Source organism: Pelophylax lessonae, assembly GCF_965119305.1.
Source record: "Pelophylax lessonae genome assembly, chromosome: 10".
In the NCBI taxonomy this organism is placed as follows: domain Eukaryota; kingdom Metazoa; phylum Chordata; class Amphibia; order Anura; family Ranidae; genus Pelophylax; species Pelophylax lessonae.
The window spans coordinates 153,671,559-153,693,008 of NC_138777.1; positions in this window are offsets into that span (position 1 = coordinate 153,671,559).

Genomic DNA, 21,450 nt, shown 5'->3' on the forward strand with positions numbered 1-21,450 from the left:
AAGCCCCGATTACAATTTTTTGTACCCAAAAGGCAGGATGAGGAGAAGGAGGAGTTCGGAACAGGAGGCAAACTGAAGCACCCTGCAATCCTCGGCGGTGGAAGATGTGCCCCAAAAATTTGGAAGGTGTATCTCACACGTACCAATACAGAATATGCCGCAATTTAATTTTTTTACCCCAAAGGGTGTAGATTGAATAGCGGAATAGAAAATATGATATAAAAAGGTGTATCTCACACGTACAGACCCAGACTAGGCCCCGATTACAATTTTTTGTACCCTAAAGGCAGGATGAGGAGTAGGAGGAGTTCGGAAGAGGAGGCAAACTGAAGCACCCTGCAATCCTCGGCGGTGGAAAATGCGCCCCAAAAATTTGGAAGGTGTATCTCACACGTACAGATACAGACTATGCCGCAGTTTAATTTTTTTACCCCAAAGGGTGTAGATTGAATAGCGGAATAGAAAATATGATATAAAAAGGTGTATCTCACACGTACAGACCCAGACTAGGCCCCGATTACAATTTTTTGTACCCTAAAGGCAGGATGAGGAGTAGGAGGAGTTCGGAACCGGAGGCAAACTGAAGCACCCTGAAATCCTTGGCGGTGGAAGATGCGCCCCAAAAATTTGGAAGTTGTATTTCACACGTACCGATACAGACTATGCCGCAATTTAATTATTTTTACCCCAAAGGGTGTAGATTGAATAGCGGAATAGAAAATATGATATAAAAAGGTGTATCTCACACGTACAGACCCAGACTAGGCCCCGATTACAATTTTTTGTACCCTAAAGGCAGGATGAGGAGTAGGAGGAGTTTGGAACAGGAGGCAAACTGAAGCACCCTGCAATCCTTGGCGGTGGAAGATGCGCCCCAAAAATTTGGAAGTTGTATTTCACATGTACCGATACAGACTATGCCGCAATTTAATTATTTTTACCCCAAAAGGGTGTAGATTGAATAGCGGAATAGAAAATATGATATAAAAAGGTGTATCTCACATGTACAGACCCAGACTAGGCCCCGATTACAATTTTTGTACCCAAAAGGCAGGATGAGGAGTAGGAGGAGTTCGGAACAGGAGACAAACTGAAGCACCCTGCAATCCTCGGCGGTGGAAGATGCGTCCCAAAAATTTGGAAGGTGTATCTCACACGTACCGATACAGACTATGCCGCAATTTAATTCTTTTTACCCCAAAGGGTGTAGATTGAATAGCGGAATAGAAAATATGATATAAAAAGGTGTATCTCACATGTACAGACCCAGACTAGGCCCCAATTACAATTTTTTGTACCCAAACGTAGGATGAGGAGTAGGAGGAGTTTGGAACAGGAGGCAAACTGAAGTGCCCTGCAATCCTCGGCGGTAGAAGGAGATGCGTCAAACAAATTTAAAATGTTTTTTCTTACACTTACCGATACATACTATGCCATAATTTAATTTTTTTACACTCCAAAAGGGTGTATATTGAATAGCGGAATTGAAAAAAATTTATAAAACGGTATATCTCACACGTACAAACACAGACTAGGCCCCAATTACAATTTTTTGTACCCTAAAGGCAGGATGAGGAGTAGGAGTAGTTTGGAACAGGAGGTAAACTGAAGCACCCTGCAATCCTCGGCGGAGGAAGATGCGCCCCAAAAATTTGGAAGGTGTATCTTACACGTACCGATACAGACTATGCCGCAATTTAATTTTTTACACTCCAAAAGGGTGTATATTGAATAGCGGAATAGAAAAAAAATTATAAAACGGTGTATCTCACACATACAAACACAGACTAGGCCCCAATTACAATTTTTTGAACCCTAAAGAGAGGATGAGGATGAGGAAGAGGAGTAGGAGGAGTTTGGAACAGGAGGCAAACTGAAGCGCCCTGAAATCCTCGGCGGTGGAAGGAGATGCGCCAAACAAATTTAAAAGGTGTATCTCACACGTACCGATACAGACTATGCCGTAATTTAATTTTTTACACTCCAAAAGGGTGTATATTAAATAGCGGAATAGAAAAAAAATTATAAAACGGTGTATCTCACACATACAAACACAGACTAGGCCCCAATTACAATTTTTTGAACCCTAAAGAGAGGATGAGGATGAGGAAGAGGAGTAGGAGGAGTTCGGAACAGGAGGCAAACTGAAGCTCCCTGCAATCCTCGGCGGTGACAGATGCGCCCAAAAAATTTGAAAGGTGCATCTCACACGTACCGATACAGACTATGCCGTAATTTAATTTTCTTTACTCCAAAAGAGTGTATATTGAATAGCGGAATAGAAAAAAAATTATAAAACGGTGTATCTCACACGTACAAACACAGACTAGGCCCCGATTACAATTTTTTGTACCCTAAAGGCAGGATGAGGAGTAGGAGGAGTTCGGAAACAGGAGGCAAACTGAAGCACCCTGCAATCCTCGGCGGTGGAAGATGTGCCCCAAAAATTTGGAAGGTGTATCTCACACGTAACAATACAGGCTATGCCGCAATTTTATTTTTTTACCCCAAAGGGTGTAGATTGAATAGCGGAATAGAAAATATGACATAAAAAGGTGTATCTCACACGTACAGACCCAGACTAGGCCCTGATTACAATTTTTTGTACACTAAAGGCAGGATGAGGAGTAGGAGGAGTTCGGAACAGGAGGCAAACTGAAGCACCCTGCAATCCTCAGCGGTGGAAGATGTGCCCCAAAAATTTGGAAGGTGTATCTCACACGTACAGATACAGACTATGCCGCAGTTTAATTTTTTTACCCCAAAGGGTGTAGATTGAATAGCGGAATAGAAAATATGATATAAAAAGGTGTATCTCACACGTACAAACACAGACTAGGCCCCAATTACAATTTTTTGTACCCTAAAGGGAGGATGAGGAAGAGGAGTAGGAGGAGTTCAGAACAGGAGGCAAACTGAAGCGCCCTGCAATCCTCAGCGGTGTAAGGAGATGCGCCAAACAAATTTAAAAGGTGTATCTCACACGTACCGATACAGACTATGCCGTAATTTAATTTTTTACACTCCAAAAGGTTGTATATTGAATAGCGGAATAGAAAAAAATTTATAAAACGGTGTATCTCACACGTACAAACACAGACTAGGCCCCAATTACAATTTTTTGTACCCTAAAGGCAGGATGAGGAGTAAGAGGAGTTCGGAACAGGAGGCAAACTGAAGCACCCTGCAATCCTCGGCGGTGGAAGATGCGCCCCAAAAATTTGGAAGGTGTATCTCACACGTACCGATACAGACTAAGCCGCAATTTAATTTTTTACACTCCAAAAGGGTGTATTTTGAATAGCGGAATAGAAAAAAATGTATAAAACGGTGTATCTCACACATACAAACACAGACTAGGCCCGGATTACAATTTTTTGTACCCTAAAGGGAGGATGAGGATGAGGAAGAGGAGTAGAAGGAGTTCGGAACAGGAGGCAAACTGAAGCACCCTGCAATCCTCGGCGGTGGAAGATGCGCCCCAAAAATTTGGAAGGTGTATCTCACACGTACCGATACAGACTATGCCGCAATTTAATTCTTTTTACCCCAAAGGGTGTAGATTGAATAGCGAAATAGAAAATATGATATAAAAAGGTGTATCTCACACGTACAGACCCAGACTAGGCCCTGATTACAATTTTATGTACCCTAAAGGGAGGATGAGGAAGAGGAGTAGGAGGAGTTCGGAACAGGAGGCAAACTGAAGCGCCCTGCAATCCTCAGCGGTGGAAGGAGATGCGCCAAACTAATTTAAAAGGTGTATCTCAAACAGAGCGATACAGACTATGCCGTAATTTAATTTTTTACACTCCAAAAGGGTGTAGATTGAATAGCGGAATAGAAAATATGATATAAAAAGGTGTATCTCACATGTACAGACCCAGACTAGGCTCCGATTACAATTTTTTGTACCCTAAAGGCAGGATGAGGAGTAGTAGGAGTTCGGAACAGGAGGCAAACTGAAGCACCCTGCAATCCTCGGCGGTGGAAGATGCGCCCCAAAAATTTGGAAGGTGTATCTCACACGTACCGATACAGACTATGCCGCAATTTAATTTTTTTTACCCCAAAAGGGTGTAGATTGAATAGCGGAATAGAAAATATGATATAAAAAGGTGTATCTCACACGTACAGACCCAGACTAGGCCCCGATTACAATTTTTTGTTTCCTAAAGGCAGGATGAGGAGTAGGAGGAGTTTGGAACAGGAGGCAAACTAAGGCACCCTGCAATCCTTGGCAGTGGAAGATGCGCCCCAAAAATTTGGAAGTTGTATTTCACATGTACCGATACAGACTATGCCGCAATTTAATTCTTTTTACCCCAAAGGGTGTAGATTGAATAGCGAAATAGAAAATATGATATAAACAGATGTATCTCACACGTACAGACCCAGACTAGGCCCCAATTACAATTTTTTGTACCCAAACGTAGGATGAGGAGTAGGAGGAGTTTGGAACGGGAGGCAAAGTGAAGTGCCCTGCAATCCTCGGCGGTAGAAGGAGATGCGCCAAACAAATTTAAAAGGTGTATCTCACATGTAACGATACAGACTATGCAGTAATTTAAATTTTTTTACCCCAAAAGGGTGTAGATTGAATAGCGGAACAGAAAATATGATATAAAAAGGTGTATCTCACACGAACAGAACCAGACCAGGCCCCGATTACAATTTTTTGTACCCAAAAGGCAGGATGAGGAGTAGGAGGAGTTCGGAACAGGAGGCAAACTGAAGCACCCTGCAATCCTTGGCAGTGGAAGATGCGCCCCAAAAATTTGGAAGGTGTATCTCACATGTACCGATACAGATTATGCCGCAATTTAATTCTTTTTACCCCAAAGTGTGTAGATTGAATAGCGGAACAGAAAATATGATATAAAAAGGTGTATCTCACACGAACAGACCCAGACCAAGCCCCGATTACAATTTTTTGTACCCAAAAGGCAGGATGAGGAGAAGGAGGAGTTCGGAACAGGAGGCAAACTGAAGCACCCTGCAATCCTCGGCGGTGGAAGATGTGCCCCAAAAATTTGGAAGGTGTATCTCACACGTACCAATACAGAATATGCCGCAATTTAATTTTTTTACCCCAAAGGGTGTAGATTGAATAGCGGAATAGAAAATATGATATAAAAAGGTGTATCTCACACGTACAGACCCAGACTAGGCCCCGATTACAATTTTTTGTACCCTAAAGGCAGGATGAGGAGTAGGAGGAGTTCGGAACCGGAGGCAAACTGAAGCACCCTGAAATCCTTGGCGGTGGAAGATGCGCCCCAAAAATTTGGAAGTTGTATTTCACACGTACCGATACAGACTATGCCGCAATTTAATTCTTTTTACCCCAAAGGGTGTAGATTGAATAGCGGAATAGAAAATATGATATAAAAAGGTGTATCTCACACGTACAGACCCAGACTAGGCCCCGATTACAATTTTTTGTACCCTAAAGGCAGGATGAGGAGTAGGAGGAGTTTGGAACAGGAGGCAAACTGAAGCACCCTGCAATCCTTGGCGGTGGAAGATGCGCCCCAAAAATTTGGAAGTTGTATTTCACATGTACCGATACAGACTATGCCGCAATTTAATTATTTTTACCCCAAAAGGGTGTAGATTGAATAGCGGAATAGAAAATATGATATAAAAAGGTGTATCTCACATGTACAGACCCAGACTAGGCCCCGATTACAATTTTTGTACCCTAAAGGCAGGATGAGGAGTAGGAGGAGTTCGGAACAGGAGGCAAACTGAAGCACCCTGCAATCCTCGGCGGTGGAAGATGCGCCCCAGAAATTTGGAAGGTGTATCTCACACGTACCGATACAGACTATGCCGCAATTTAATTCTTTTTACCCCAAAGTGTGTAGATTGAATAGCGGAACAGAAAACATGATATAAAAAGGTGTATCTCACACGAACAGACCCAGACTAGGCCCCGATTACAATTTTTGTACCCTAAAGGCAGGATGAGGAGTAGGAGGAGTTCGGAACAGGAGGCAAACTGAAGCACCCTGCAATCCTCGGCGGTGGAAGATGCGCCCCAGAAATTTGGAAGGTGTATCTCACACGTACCGATACAGACTATGCCGCAATTTAATTCTTTTTACCCCAAAGTGTGTAGATTGAATAGCGGAACAGAAAATATGATATAAAAAGGTGTATCTCACACGAACAGACCCAGACCAGGCCCCGATTACAATTTTTTGTACCCAAAAGGCAGGATGAGGAGTAGGAGGAGTTCGGAACAGGAGACAAACTGAAGCACCCTGCAATCCTCGGCGGTGGAAGATGCGTCCCAAAAATTTGGAAGGTGTATCTCACACGTACCGATACAGACTATGCCGTAATTTAAATTTTTACACTCCAAAAGGGTGTATATTGAATAGCGGAATAGAAAAAAATTTATAAAACGGTGTATCTCACATGTACAAACACAGACTAGGCCCCGATTACAATTTTTTGTACCCTAAAGGGAGGATGAGGAAGAGGAGTAGGAGGAGTTCGGAACAGGAGGCAAACTGAAGCGCCCTGCAATCCTCAGCGGTAGAAGGAGATGCGCCAAACAAATTTAAAAGGTGTATCTCACACGTACCGATACAGACTATGCCGTAATTTAATTTTTTACACTCCAAAAGGGTGTATATTAAATAGCGGAATAGAAAAAAAATTATATAACGGTGTATCTCACACGTACAAACACAGACTAGGCCCCGATTACAATTTTTTGTACCCTAAAGGCAGGATGAGGAGTAGGAGGAGTTCGGAACAGGAGGCAATCTGAAGCACCCTGCAATCCTCGGCGGTGGAAGATGCGCCCCAAAAATTTGGAAGGTGTATCTCACACGTACCGATACAGACTAAGCCGCAATTTAATTGTTTTTACCCCAAAGGGTGTAGATTGAATAGCGGAATAGAAAATATGATATAAAAAGGTGTATCTCACACGTACAGACCCAGACTAGGCTCCGATTACAATTTTTTGTACCCTAAAGGCAGGATGAGGAGTAGGAGGAGTTCGGAACAGGAGGCAAACTGAAGCACCCTGCAATACTCGGCGGTGGAAGATGCGCCCCAAAAATTTGGAATGTGTATCTCACACGTACCGATACAGACTATGCCGCAATTTAATTTTTTTTAACCCAAAAGGGTGTAGATTGAATAGCGGAATAGAAAATATGATATAAAGAGGTGTATCTCACACGTACAGACCCAGACTAAGCCCCGATTACAATTTTTTGTTTCCTAAAGGCAGCATGAGGAGTAGGAGGAGTTCGGATCAGGAGGCAAACTGAAGCACCCTGCAATCCTAGGCAGTGGAAGATGCGCCCCAAAAATTTGGAAGGTGTATCTCACACGTACCGATACAGATTATGCCGCAATTTAATTCTTTTTACCCCAAAGTGTGTAGATTGAATAGCGGAACAGAAAATATGATATAAAAAGGTGTATCTCACACGAACAGACCCAGACCAAGCCCCGATTACAATTTTTTGTACCCAAAAGGCAGGATGAGGAGAAGGAGGAGTTCGGAACAGGAGGCAAACTGAAGCACCCTGCAATCCTCGGCGGTGGAAGATGTGCCCCAAAAATTTGGAAGGTGTATCTCACACGTACCAATACAGAATATGCCGCAATTTAATTTTTTTACCCCAAAGGGTGTAGATTGAATAGCGGAATAGAAAATATGATATAAAAAGGTGTATCTCACACGTACAGACCCAGACTAGGCCCCGATTACAATTTTTTGTACCCTAAAGGCAGGATGAGGAGTAGGAGGAGTTCGGAAGAGGAGGCAAACTGAAGCACCCTGCAATCCTCGGCGGTGGAAAATGCGCCCCAAAAATTTGGAAGGTGTATCTCACACGTACAGATACAGACTATGCCGCAGTTTAATTTTTTTACCCCAAAGGGTGTAGATTGAATAGCGGAATAGAAAATATGATATAAAAAGGTGTATCTCACACGTACAGACCCAGACTAGGCCCCGATTACAATTTTTTGTACCCTAAAGGCAGGATGAGGAGTAGGAGGAGTTCGGAACCGGAGGAAAACTGAAGCACCCTGAAATCCTTGGCGGTGGAAGATGCGCCCCAAAAATTTGGAAGTTGTATTTCACACGTACCGATACAGACTATGCCGCAATTTAATTCTTTTTACCCCAAAGGGTGTAGATTGAATAGCGGAATAGAAAATATGATATAAAAAGGTGTATCTCACACGTACAGACCCAGACTAGGCCCCGATTACAATTTTTTGTACCCTAAAGGCAGGATGAGGAGTAGGAGGAGTTTGGAACAGGAGGCAAACTGAAGCACCCTGCAATCCTTGGCGGTGGAAGATGCGCCCCAAAAATTTGGAAGTTGTATTTCACATGTACCGATACAGACTATGCCGCAATTTAATTATTTTTACCCCAAAAGGGTGTAGATTGAATAGCGGAATAGAAAATATGATATAAAAAGGTGTATCTCACATGTACAGACCCAGACTAGGCCCCGATTACAATTTTTGTACCCTAAAGGCAGGATGAGGAGTAGGAGGAGTTCGGAACAGGAGGCAAACTGAAGCACCCTGCAATCCTCGGCGGTGGAAGATGCGCCCCAGAAATTTGGAAGGTGTATCTCACACGTACCGATACAGACTATGCCGCAATTTAATTCTTTTTACCCCAAAGTGTGTAGATTGAATAGCGGAACAGAAAATATGATATAAAAAGGTGTATCTCACACAAACAGACCCAGACCAGGCCCCGATTACAATTTTTTGTACCCAAAAGGCAGGATGAGGAGTAGGAGGAGTTCGGAACAGGAGACAAACTGAAGCACCCTGCAATCCTCGGCGGTGGAAGATGCGTCCCAAAAATTTGGAAGGTGTATCTCACACGTACCGATACAGACTATGCCGCAATTTAATTCTTTTTACCCCAAAGGGTGTAGATTGAATAGCGGAATAGAAAATATGATATAAACAGGTGTATCTCACATGTACAGACCCAGACTAGGCCCCAATTACAATTTTTTGTACCCAAACGTAGGATGAGGAGTAGGAGGAGTTTGGAACAGGAGGCAAACTGAAGTGCCCTGCAATCCTCGGCGGTAGAAGGAGATGCGTCAAACAAATTTAAAATGTTTTTTCTTACACTTACCGATACATACTATGCCATAATTTAATTTTTTTACACTCCAAAAGGGTGTATATTGAATAGCGGAATTGAAAAAAATTTATAAAACGGTATATCTCACACGTAAAAACACAGAATAGGCCCCAATTACAATTTTTTGTACCCTAAAGGCAGGATGAGGAGTAGGAGTAGTTTGGAACAGGAGGCAAACTGAAGCACCCTGCAATCCTCGGCGGAGGAAGATGCGCCCCAAAAATTTGGAAGGTGTATCTTACACGTACCGATACAGACTATGCCGCAATTTAATTTTTTACACTCCAAAAGGGTGTATATTGAATAGCGGAATAGAAAAAAAATTATAAAACGGTGTATCTCACACATACAAACACAGACTAGGCCCCAATTTTTTGAACCCTAAAGAGAGGATGAGGATGAGGAAGAGGAGTAGGAGGAGTTTGGAACAGGAGGCAAACTGAAGCGCCCTGAAATCCTCGGCGGTGGAAGGAGATGCGCCAAACAAATTTAAAAGGTGTATCTCACACGTACCGATACAGACTATGCCGTAATTTAATTTTTTACACTCCAAAAGGGTGTATATTAAATAGCGGAATAGAAAAAAATTATAAAACGGTGTATCTCACACATACAAACACAGACTAGGCCCCAATTACAATTTTTTGAACCCTAAAGAGAGGATGAGGATGAGGAAGAGGAGTAGGAGGAGTTCGGAACAGGAGGCAAACTGAAGCTCCCTGCAATCCTCGGCGGTGGAAGATGCGCCCAAAAAATTTGAAAGGTGCATCTCACACGTACCGATACAGACTATGCCGTAATTTAATTTTCTTTACTCCAAAAGAGTGTATATTGAATAGCGGAATAGAAAAAAAATTATAAAACGGTGTATCTCACACGTACAAACACAGACTAGGCCCCGATTACAATTTTTTGTACCCTAAAGGCAGGATGAGGAGTAGGAGGAGTTCGGAAACAGGAGGCAAACTGAAGCACCCTGCAATCCTCGGCGGTGGAAGATGTGCCCCAAAAATTTGGAAGGTGTATCTCACACGTAACAATACAGACTATGCCGCAATTTTATTTTTTTACCCCAAAGGGTGTAGATTGAATAGCGGAATAGAAAATATGACATAAAAAGGTGTATCTCACACGTACAGACCCAGACTAGGCCCTGATTACAATTTTTTGTACACTAAAGGCAGGATGAGGAGTAGGAGGAGTTCGGAACAGGAGGCAAACTGAAGCACCCTGCAATCCTCAGCGGTGGAAGATGTGCCCCAAAAATTTGGAAGTTGTATCTCACACGTACAGATACAGACTATGCCGCAGTTTAATTTTTTTACCCCAAAGGGTGTAGATTGAATAGCGGAATAGAAAATATGATATAAAAAGGTGTATCTCACACGTACAAACACAGACTAGGCCCCAATTACAATTTTTTGTACCCTAAAGGGAGGATGAGGAAGAGGAGTAGGAGGAGTTCAGAACAGGAGGCAAACTGAAGCGCCCTGCAATCCTCAGCGGTGTAAGGAGATGCGCCAAACAAATTTAAAAGGTGTATCTCACACGTACCGATACAGACTATGCCGTAATTTAATTTTTTACACTCCAAAAGGTTGTATATTGAATAGCGGAATAGAAAAAAATTTATAAAACGGTGTATCTCACACGTACAAACACAGACTAGGCCCCAATTACAATTTTTTGTACCCTAAAGGCAGGATGAGGAGTAAGAGGAGTTCGGAACAGGAGGCAAACTGAAGCACCCTGCAATCCTCGGCGGTGGAAGATGCGCCCCAAAAATTTGGAAGGTGTATCTCACACGTACCGATACAGACTAAGCCGCAATTTAATTTTTTACACTCCAAAAGGGTGTATTTTGAATAGCGGAATAGAAAAAAATGTATAAAACGGTGTATCTCACACATACAAACACAGACTAGGCCCGGATTACAATTTTTTGTACCCTAAAGGGAGGATGAGGATGAGGAAGAGGAGTAGAAGGAGTTCGGAACAGGAGGCAAACTGAAGCACCCTGCAATCCTCGGCGGTGGAAGATGCGCCCCAAAAATTTGGAAGGTGTATCTCACACGTACCGATACAGACTATGCCGCAATTTAATTCTTTTTACCCCAAAGGGTGTAGATTGAATAGCGAAATAGAAAATATGATATAAAAAGGTGTATCTCACACGTACAGACCCAGACTAGGCCCCGATTACAATTTTATGTACCCTAAAGGGAGGATGAGGAAGAGGAGTAGGAGGAGTTCGGAACAGGAGGCAAACTGAAGCGCCCTGCAATCCTCAGCGGTGGAAGGAGATGCGCCAAACTAATTTAAAAGGTGTATCTCAAACAGAGCGATACAGACTATGCCGTAATTTAATTTTTTACACTCCAAAAGGGTGTAGATTGAATAGCGGAATAGAAAATATGATATAAAAAGGTGTATCTCACATGTACAGACCCAGACTAGGCTCCGATTACAATTTTTTGTACCCTAAAGGCAGGATGAGGAGTAGTAGGAGTTCGGAACAGGAGGCAAACTGAAGCACCCTGCAATCCTCGGCGGTGGAAGATGCGCCCCAAAAATTTGGAAGGTGTATCTCACACGTACCGATACAGACTATGCCGCAATTTAATTTTTTTTACCCCAAAAGGGTGTAGATTGAATAGCGGAATAGAAAATATGATATAAAAAGGTGTATCTCACACGTACAGACCCAGACTAGTCTCCGATTACAATTTTTTGTTTCCTAAAGGCAGGATGAGGAGTAGGAGGAGTTTGGAACAGGAGGCAAACTAAGGCACCCTGCAATCCTTGGCAGTGGAAGATGCGCCCCAAAAATTTGGAAGGTGTATCTCACATGTACCGATACAGACTATGCCGCAATTTAATTCTTTTTACCCCAAAGTGTGTAGATTGAATAGCGGAACAGAAAATATGATATAAAAAGGTGTATCTCACACGAACAGACCCAGACCAGGCCCCCGATTACAATTTTTTGTACCCAAAAGGCAGGATGAGGAGTAGGAGGAGTTCGGAACAGGAGACAAACTGAAGCACCCTGCAATCCTCGGCGGTGGAAGATGCGCCCCAAAAAATTGGAAGGTGTATCTCACACGTACCAATACAGACTATGCCGCAATTTAATTCTTTTTACCCCAAAGGGTGTAGATTGAATAGCGGAATAGAAAATATGATATAAACAGATGTATCTCACACGTACAGACCCAGACTAGGCCCCAATTACAATTTTTTGTACCCAAACGTAGGATGAGGAGTAGGAGGAGTTTGGAACGGGAGGCAAAGTGAAGTGCCCTGCAATCCTCGGCGGTAGAAGGAGATGCGCCAAACAAATTTAAAAGGTGTATCTCACATGTACCGATACAGACTATGCAGTAATTTAAATTTTTTTACCCCAAAAGGGTGTAGATTGAATAGCGGAACAGAAAATATGATATAAAAAGGTGTATCTCACACGAACAGACCCAGACCAGGCCCCGATTACAATTTTTTGTACCCAAAAGGCAGGATGAGGAGTAGGAGGAGTTCGGAACAGGAGGCAAACTGAAGCACCCTGCAATCCTTGGCAGTGGAAGATGCGCCCCAAAAATTTGGAAGGTGTATCTCACACGTACCGATACAGACTATGCCGCAATTTAATTCTTTTTACCCCAAAGGGTGTAGATTGAATAGCGGAATAGAAAATATTATACAAACAGGTGTATCTCACACGTACAGACCCAGACTAGGCCCCAATTACAATTTTTTGTACCCAAACGTAGGATGAGGAGTAGGAGGAGTTTGGAACAGGAGGCAAACTGAAGTGCCCTGCAATCCTCGGCGGTAGAAGGAGATGCGCCAAACAAATTTCAAAGGTGTATCTCACACGTACCGATACATACTATGCCATAATTTAATTTTTTTACACTCCAAAAGGGTGTATATTGAATAGCGGAATAGAAAAAATTTTATAAAACTATGTATCTCACACGTACAAACACAGACTAGGCCCCAATTACAATTTTTTGTACCCTAAAGGCAGGATGAGGAGTAGGAGGAGTTCGGAACAGGAGGCAAACTGAAGCACCCTGCAATCCTCGGCGGAGGAAGATGCGCCCCAAAAATTTGGAAGGTGTATCTCACACGTACCGATACAGACTATGCCGCAATTTAATTTTTTACACTCCAAAAGGGTGTATATTGAATAGCGGAATAGAAAAAAAATTATAAAACGGTGTATCTCACACATACAAACACAGACTAGGCCCCAATTACAATTTTTTGTACCCTAAAGAGAGGAGGAGGATGAGGATGAGGAAGAGGAGTAGGAGGAGTTCGGAACAGGAGGCAAACTGAAGCGCCCTGCAATCCTCGGCGGTGGAAGGAGATGCGCCAAACAAATTTAAAAGGTGTATCTCACACGTACCGATACAGACTATGCCGTAATTAAATTTTTTACACTCCAAAAGGGTGTATATTGAATAGCGGAATAGAAAAAAAATTATAAAATGGTGTATCTCACACGTACAGACCCAGACTAGGCCCCGATTACAATTTTTTGTACCCTAAAGGCAGGATGAGGAGTAGGAGGAGTTTGGAAGAGGAGGCAAACTGAAGCACCCTGCAATCCTCGGCGGTGGAAAATGCGCCCCAAAAATTTGGAAGGTGTATCTCACACGTACAGATACAGACTATGCCGCAGTTTAATTTTTTTACCCCAAAGGGTGTAGATTGAATAGCGGAATAGAAAATATGATACAAAAAGGTGTATCTCACACGTACAGACCCAGACTAGGCCCCGATTACAATTTTTTGTACCCTAAAGACAGGATGAGGAGTAGGAGGAGTTCGGAACCGGAGGCAAACTGAAGCACCCTGAAATCCTTGGCGGTGGAAGATGCGCCCCAAAAATTTGGAAGTTGCATTTCACACGTACCGATACAGACTATGCCGCAATTTAATTCTTTTTACCCCAAAGGGTGTAGATTGAATAGTGGAATTGAAAATATGATATAAAAAGGTGTATCTCACACGTACAAACCCAGACTAGGTCCCGATTACAATTTTTTGTACCCTAAAGGCAGGATGAGGAGTAGGAGGAGTTCGGAACAGGAGGCAAACTGAAGCACCCTGCAATCCTCAGCGGTGGAAGATGCGCCCCAAAAATTTGGAAGGTGTATCTCACACATACCGATACAAACTATGCCGCAATTTAATTTTTTGTACCCCAAAAGGGTGTAGATTGAATAGCGGAACAGAAAATATGATATAAAATGGTGTATCTCACACGAACAGACCCATACCAGGCCCCGATTACAATTTTTTGTACCCTAAAGGCAGGATGAGGAGTAGGAGGAGTTCGGAACAGGAGGCAAACTGAAGCACCCTGCAATCCTCGGCGGTGGAAGATGCGCCCCAAAAAGTTGGAAGGTGTATCTCACACGTACCAATACAGACTATGCCGCAATTTAATTTTTTTACCCCAAAAGGGTGTAGATTGAATAGCGGAATAGAAAATATGATATAAAAAGGTGTATCTCACACGTACAGACCCAGACCAGGCCCCGATTACAATTTTTTGTACCCTAAAGGCAGGATGAGGAGTAGGAGGAATTTGGAACAGGAGGCAAACGGAAGCACCCTGCAATCCTCGGCGGTGGAAGATGCGCCCAAAAAATTTGGAAGGTGTATCTCACACGTACCGATACAGACTATGCCGCAATTTAATTTTTTTTACCCCAAAAGGGTGTAGATTGAATAGCGGAATAGAAAATATGATATAAATAGGTGTATCTCACACGTACAGACCCAGACTAGGCCCCGATTACAATTTTTTGTACCCTAAAGGCAGGATGAGGAGTAGGAGGAGTTCAGAACAGGAGGCAAACTGAAGCACCCTGCAATCCTCGGCGGTGGAAGATGCCCCCTAAAACTTTGGAAGGTGTATCTCACACTTACCGATACAGACTATGCCGCAATTTAATTATTTTTACCCCAAAGGGTGTAGATTGAATAGCGGAATAGAAAAAAATTTATAAAACGGTGTATCTCACACGTACAAACACAGACTAGGCCCCGATTACAATTTTTTGTACCCTAAAGGCAGGATGAGGAGTAGGAGGAGTTCGGAACAGGAGGCAAACTGAAGCACCCTGCAATCTTCGGCGGTGGAAGATGCGCCCCAAAAATTTGGAAGGTGTATCTCACACGTACCGATAAAGACTATGCCGCAATTTAATTTTTTTACCTCAAAAGGGTGTAGATTGAATAGCGGAATAGAAAATATGATATAAAAAGGTGTATCTCACACGTACAGACCCAGACTAGGCCCCGATTACAATAATTTGTACCCTAAAGGCAGGATGAGGAGTAGGAGGAGTTTGGAACAGGAGGCAAACTGAAGCACCCTGCAATCCTCGGCGGTGGAAGATGCGCCCCAAAAATTTGGAAGGTGTATTTCACACGTACCGATACAGACTATGCCGCAATTTAATATTTTTTACCCCAAAAGGGTATAGATTGAATAGCGGAATAGAAAATATGATATAAAATTGGTGATTTTTCAATAGCACATGTGAACACAGCAGTGTCTTATGTTTTATGTCACGGTCAGCTCAGCAGCAGGCTATGAAGGGAAAAAAAAAAATTCCCCTTTAACTTTGTAATTTTTAAATAGCAGATTAGTACAGACTATGCCACAATTTAATTTTTTTTAACCCAAAAGGGTGTATATTGAATAGTGGAATAGAAAAAAGTATATAAAATTGAAAATCACTCAATAGCACATGTGAACACAGCAGTGTCATATGTCACGGTCAGCTCAGCAGCAAGCAGGCTATGAAGGGAAAAAAAAATTCCCCTTTAACTTTGTAACTTTTAAATAGCAGATTAGAACAGCAATCTGTAGTAAAATATAGCTGAATGCTGCACACAACAGACTGATAAAAATATATTTTTTTCTCCCTCCTCCTCAGTGGGCTCAAGTAAGGGCAAAAAGATCGTTCACTGCACCACCCCCCACACTGCAAAATCGATGTAGATCGCTAGCGGACGATTGTTCTGTCCCTGCCTAATCTCTCCAGCCTGTCCCTAAAATGCTCAAATAACTTTCCCTGCCTACACTCCGACCTGTCCCTGCTTTCTTTTCGGGCACAATTTTTCACTGTCTGTCCCTAATCAGCAGCCAGCACGTATGATGTGTGCTCTCTCCCTACACTACAGCAGAATGACGCACCGCGCTGTGTCTCTCGAACTTATAAAGACATGGGTCACATGCTTCAGATGGCCAATCACAGCTACTAATACATTAGTAGGCATGGCTGGGATGGCTTAAGGCACACCAGTTAAACGCTTGTTGATTGGCTATTGAAAGCCCGCCATTAAAAGCGCGTCATTACATACAAAACAGGAAATAAAATTACCGAACACTGATTTTAAACCCGAACATACAGTAAAGTTTTCGGTCCGTGTCCGGGTAGCAAAAATCCAATTATCCGGTACGAACCCGAATAATACAGTCCGTGTTCGCTCAACACTAGTGCTGAATTCAGAGGTAAGTAGTAAGTGGTGCAGAGTTCAGGGTTCAATAGTAAGTGAAGCTGAGTTCAGGGATCAGCAGTAGGTGAAGCTTAGTTCAGAGATCAGTAGTATATAAAGCTGAGTTCAGAGGTCCGTAGAATGGAGGCAAAGATCAGAAGTAAGTGGCACAGAGTTCAGGTATTAGTAGTAAGTAAAGCAGAGTTCAGAGGTCAGTAGAAGTGAGGCAGAGATCAGTAGTAAGTGGTGCAAGTTCAGGGATTAGTAGTAAGTAAAGCTGAGTTCGGAGGTCAGTAGAAGTGAGGTAGAGATCAGTAGTAAATGGTGCAGAGTTCAGGAGTAAAGAAGAGTTCAGAGGTCATTAGTGGTGCAGTGTTCATAGGTCTATAGAAATGAGGTTGAAGTCAGTAGCAAGTGGTGAAGAGTTCATAAGTCAGTGGTAAATAACACAGAGTTCAGTAGTAAGTGGCCCTCTATCCCAAAATACAGCCACGCAGACCTTCCATGCAGCGCTTACCATTCTCCCTGGATGTGGTTCCCATTGTCTGCAGCATGAGCTCCCTTCCTTTTTTCCTTGGTCCTGCAGGTGAGACTACAAAGACTGTGATTGGCTTTAGCAGTGGCTAATCACAGCATTACACCATCACTGATTTACTGCACAATGAGCTCTGGTGTGTTCAGAAATTCCAAACCCACCTGAGCTATCATGTCAGGAAGCTGTCAAAGCCGACAGCTAAATATACAAAGGGGCTGCTGCTAGGCCTCCTCTGCCTATGACTGGCTCTTGGATTTGACAGATTGCTGATGGAATAGCTTGGGAAGTTCAGACTACATCTGAACACTCCTTAGTGCATCCCTACTCCCCATACACACTGGATAAATCTGTGCTGCAGCTGAGAGTAAAAAATCACACCTCTAGCAAAGAATGGCGTTTCTTAATTTGTATGCAATGTGGGAGGGCACAGTGGCCCATGTGCACTCTGGGCTGCTGTTAAAAATCATGGGGCCCTTTACAGTCTACCTGAACAGTACCCTATAATCGAAAGTATCAAAACACCAAAAACTTCCTGCTAAATTTAAAAGATAAAATGTTATTGATTTAATAAAGCTTTGTGTGTGAATGAGGTATTGAGGTTTATTCATATGGCTTGTACAGTGTGAATCAGCAATTTTTTTATGTATTTGGAGCTGTGTGCAGGCAGTTATGCTATGGGGTCGCAGAAGCTGTATGAGCACAGCGGCAGGTCCTAATTTGACAGGCATGTGGGTGGAGGTATATGGCCCCAAACACAGTCAGCGTGTATTTGGGGCTATGACTGCACATGACCCATGACTGCACACCTGTCAAATTAGGACTTTCAGCTGTGTTCATAGAACTGATGTGTCCCCATAAAGTGACAGACAGCTCCAGCCGCACAAACGTCTCATTCACATGGTATAGGACAGAGAATCTGTGTGAATAAGTCCTTCATTTTTAAAAATTATAAAAAAAAATATTAATAATAATAATATTTAAAAAAAAAATGTTCACAACGCTGTTGGGGGGGGCGATTGCAGGAACTAATCTCCTGTGTGGTTATTCCTACAGCAGCTGAAAGCTGGCAAGAGGGAGAAGAGAAGAAGCTGGATTTCAGCTGCTGTAGGGAGAGCCACAAAAGGGATCAGTTCTTGTAATTGTTCCCCCCCCACCGCATCAATCACTGCCTGGACCCCCTGATGAACTGATGGGGACCGGGCACCATATAGGTGGCCTGGCTGTACCCTCTTATCGACATCCATGTGTGCACCACACATATTGCACCCATGGAGAATATGCCACTGTCTCCATCCAGAGGCGTACAAACACAGCCAAATTTGTATATATTCGTGCATCCATAGGAATATCAAAGCAAATTGATAAAACAGCGCCTGCTAAATAAGATCAAATAAATAAAGTGTTAAACATGCTTAAAAAAAAAACGTGCTAGATGAAATGTGTATCAACATTTAAAGTGCAAAATATTCATATGATATATAGGTCAATAAATAGGTGTGCAAAATATGCAATGTAATAAAAAAAATTTATCAATAATTCAGTTCATATATAAATGCATACAATAATAAAGTTCAATTCATAAATACCGTAAGTGCAGTTCATAGGATGTTCAGAAAAACTGTGCAAAGGTGCTCAAAAAAGTTCTTAGGTGCCTTATTTTCCTAATACTGGAAGGTGCTCATCCGTGTTAGTGTGCCACTCTCCCCTCTTGCAACCCAACTTACCAGAAATGAAGACCCCCCTCTGCGCCAAATGCAGCCTTAATAGTGAGTGTGGAGTCCTGGGTACTATCCAGCAGTGCCGTTTAGTTCAAGTGTCCAGAAATTGTTTCCTTGGCAGGCTCAGCCCAAATAAAATAAGAGGATCTGTAGTGTGATATTGTTTAACCACTTAAATACCGGGCACTTTCACCCCCTTCCTGCCCAGGCCAATTTGCAGCTTTTAGCGCTGTTGCATTTTGAATGACAATTGTGCAGTCATGCAACACTGTACCTAAACCAAATTTATGTAATTTTTTTCCCACAAATAGAGCTTTTTTGGGTGGTATTTGATCACCACAAGTTTTTTTCTTTTTTGCTAAACAAATAAAAAAAGACCGAAAAGTTTGGAAAAAAAAAAGTTTTTTTTGTTTATGTTATACAATTTTGTAAATAGATGAGTTTCTTCCTGCACTGATGAGCACTGATTAGGCTGCACTGACAGGCACTGATGAGGAGGCACTGATGGGGTGGCACTAATATGTGGCACTGATAGGCAGCACTGATAGGCAGCACTGATGGGCACTGATATGTGGCACTGATAGGTAGCACTGATATGCAGCATTGGTGGGCACTGCTAGGCGGCACTGCTAGGCACTGATAGGCGGCATTGATGGGCACTGATAGGTGGCACTGATGGGCACTGATAGGTGGCACTGATGGGCAATGATAGGCGGCACTGATCGGCACTGATGGGTGGCGCTGATGGGCACTAATGGGAACTGATAGGCGGCACTGGTGGGCAATGATGGGCACTGGTGCGCAGCACTGATGGGGAGGGCATTGGCGGGCTCCCTGAGCCCTGATTGCCATCCCTGGTGGCCATGGTGGGCATTCCTGGGGTCATGGGTGGGCATCCCTTGGGTCATGGGCGGCATCCCTGGTGGTTCTAGTGGCACCCCCCCTCAAGGGTCAGCACTGGTAATCAATGATCTGATTACCAATGCAGAACCCCCCCCTGTCAGGAGAGTCACAGATCGGCTCTCCTCTACTCATGTCTGTCAGGCACAAACTAAGGAAAGCCGATCAATGGCTCTTCCTGTGTACTATGTGACCAGCTGTGATTGGACACAGCTGGTCACATGGTAAAGAGCCTACGTCAGTAGGCTCTTTACCAAGATCGGAGATGCGGTGTGTCAGAGTGACACGCCGCATCACTTATCGCTGCTCTGCGCGCCCTTCGGGGGGGCGCAGAGCGCATTATCCTGCCGCCGTCATATGACGTCCGGTCGGGATAATGCAACCACCTTCCCGCCGTTATTTGCCTATAGGGCTGGCGGGAAGTGGTTAAAAAGATAATTTATTTAAATAGATCGCAAGTGTACTTAAAATGTAGCAGTAAACGTAGGCAGTAGGCAATAGCATACAAGGACTTCCTGGAATGCCATCTCGCGTGTGTTCCAAGAGTAGACAAGATGTGACGCAATTGATTAAACCAGAAATGATGTCAATGCGTTTCGCCCACCCTCCCTAGCATCATAAATGGACATCATCTCTGGCAGAATCGTCATTCTATTTGTATATTCAAGATAACACCTGTCCTCCAGTTTTCAACAATAGAGACGGATCAATTATATATTCAATAGTTGTCACTTCCTGTAAACAATCAGCTCACCTGTATAATACCATATGCAGACAATTCAAATGGAATTAAAAGCATTCTATATTTAAACCTATCTTAAAACCTCCAAACAAATATGTAATGAAATAAAATAATAAGGGAGAAGAAAGAGAGACAGAAATTATATGATAATAAATGAATAAAAAAGAAATAGAAAGAAAAAACTAAAAAGAAACAAAAATAAAGATAAATAATAAATATCAAAATAAAATAATAAGTATGAAAATAAAATCATAAGCAGCTAAATAAAAATAAAAATAAAAAAAATAAAATAAAAAATAATAAAAGTAAAAATAAAAATAAAAACAAAAATAACAAATAATAAAAACATAAAAAATGTAAATAAAAATAGAAATAGAAATAAAAAATGAAAATTAAAATGAAAATAGAATGTGTAACAGAGTGTAAACTACCAATTAGATAAAAAGCAAATCAGATGCAGATCAATGTTCAACCCTAACGGATTAAGAGTATCAAACCTATAAATCCATTGGGTTTCATTTTGAGAAACCAATTTCTTTAAATTGCTACCTCTCCAGTGGGCCTGTACTTTGTCAATACCACAGAATGTCAAAACACTAGGGTCTCCGTTGTGACACAATCTAAAGTGGTTGGACAGACTGTGATGTCGATAACCTTTTTTTATATTGTTCACATGTTCCCTCAGTCTCACCCTCAACTGCCTTGTGGTCCGACCCATGTATTGTAACCCACATGGGCACGAGAGAAGATAGGTGACATGAGTGGAACCACAGGTAATACATTTCTTAATAGAATAGGAGACATCTAGAGAATTGGACCTAAAATCTAAAGTTTTCCTTTTCCTAAATTTGGAAATTTTACGTATTGCTCATTT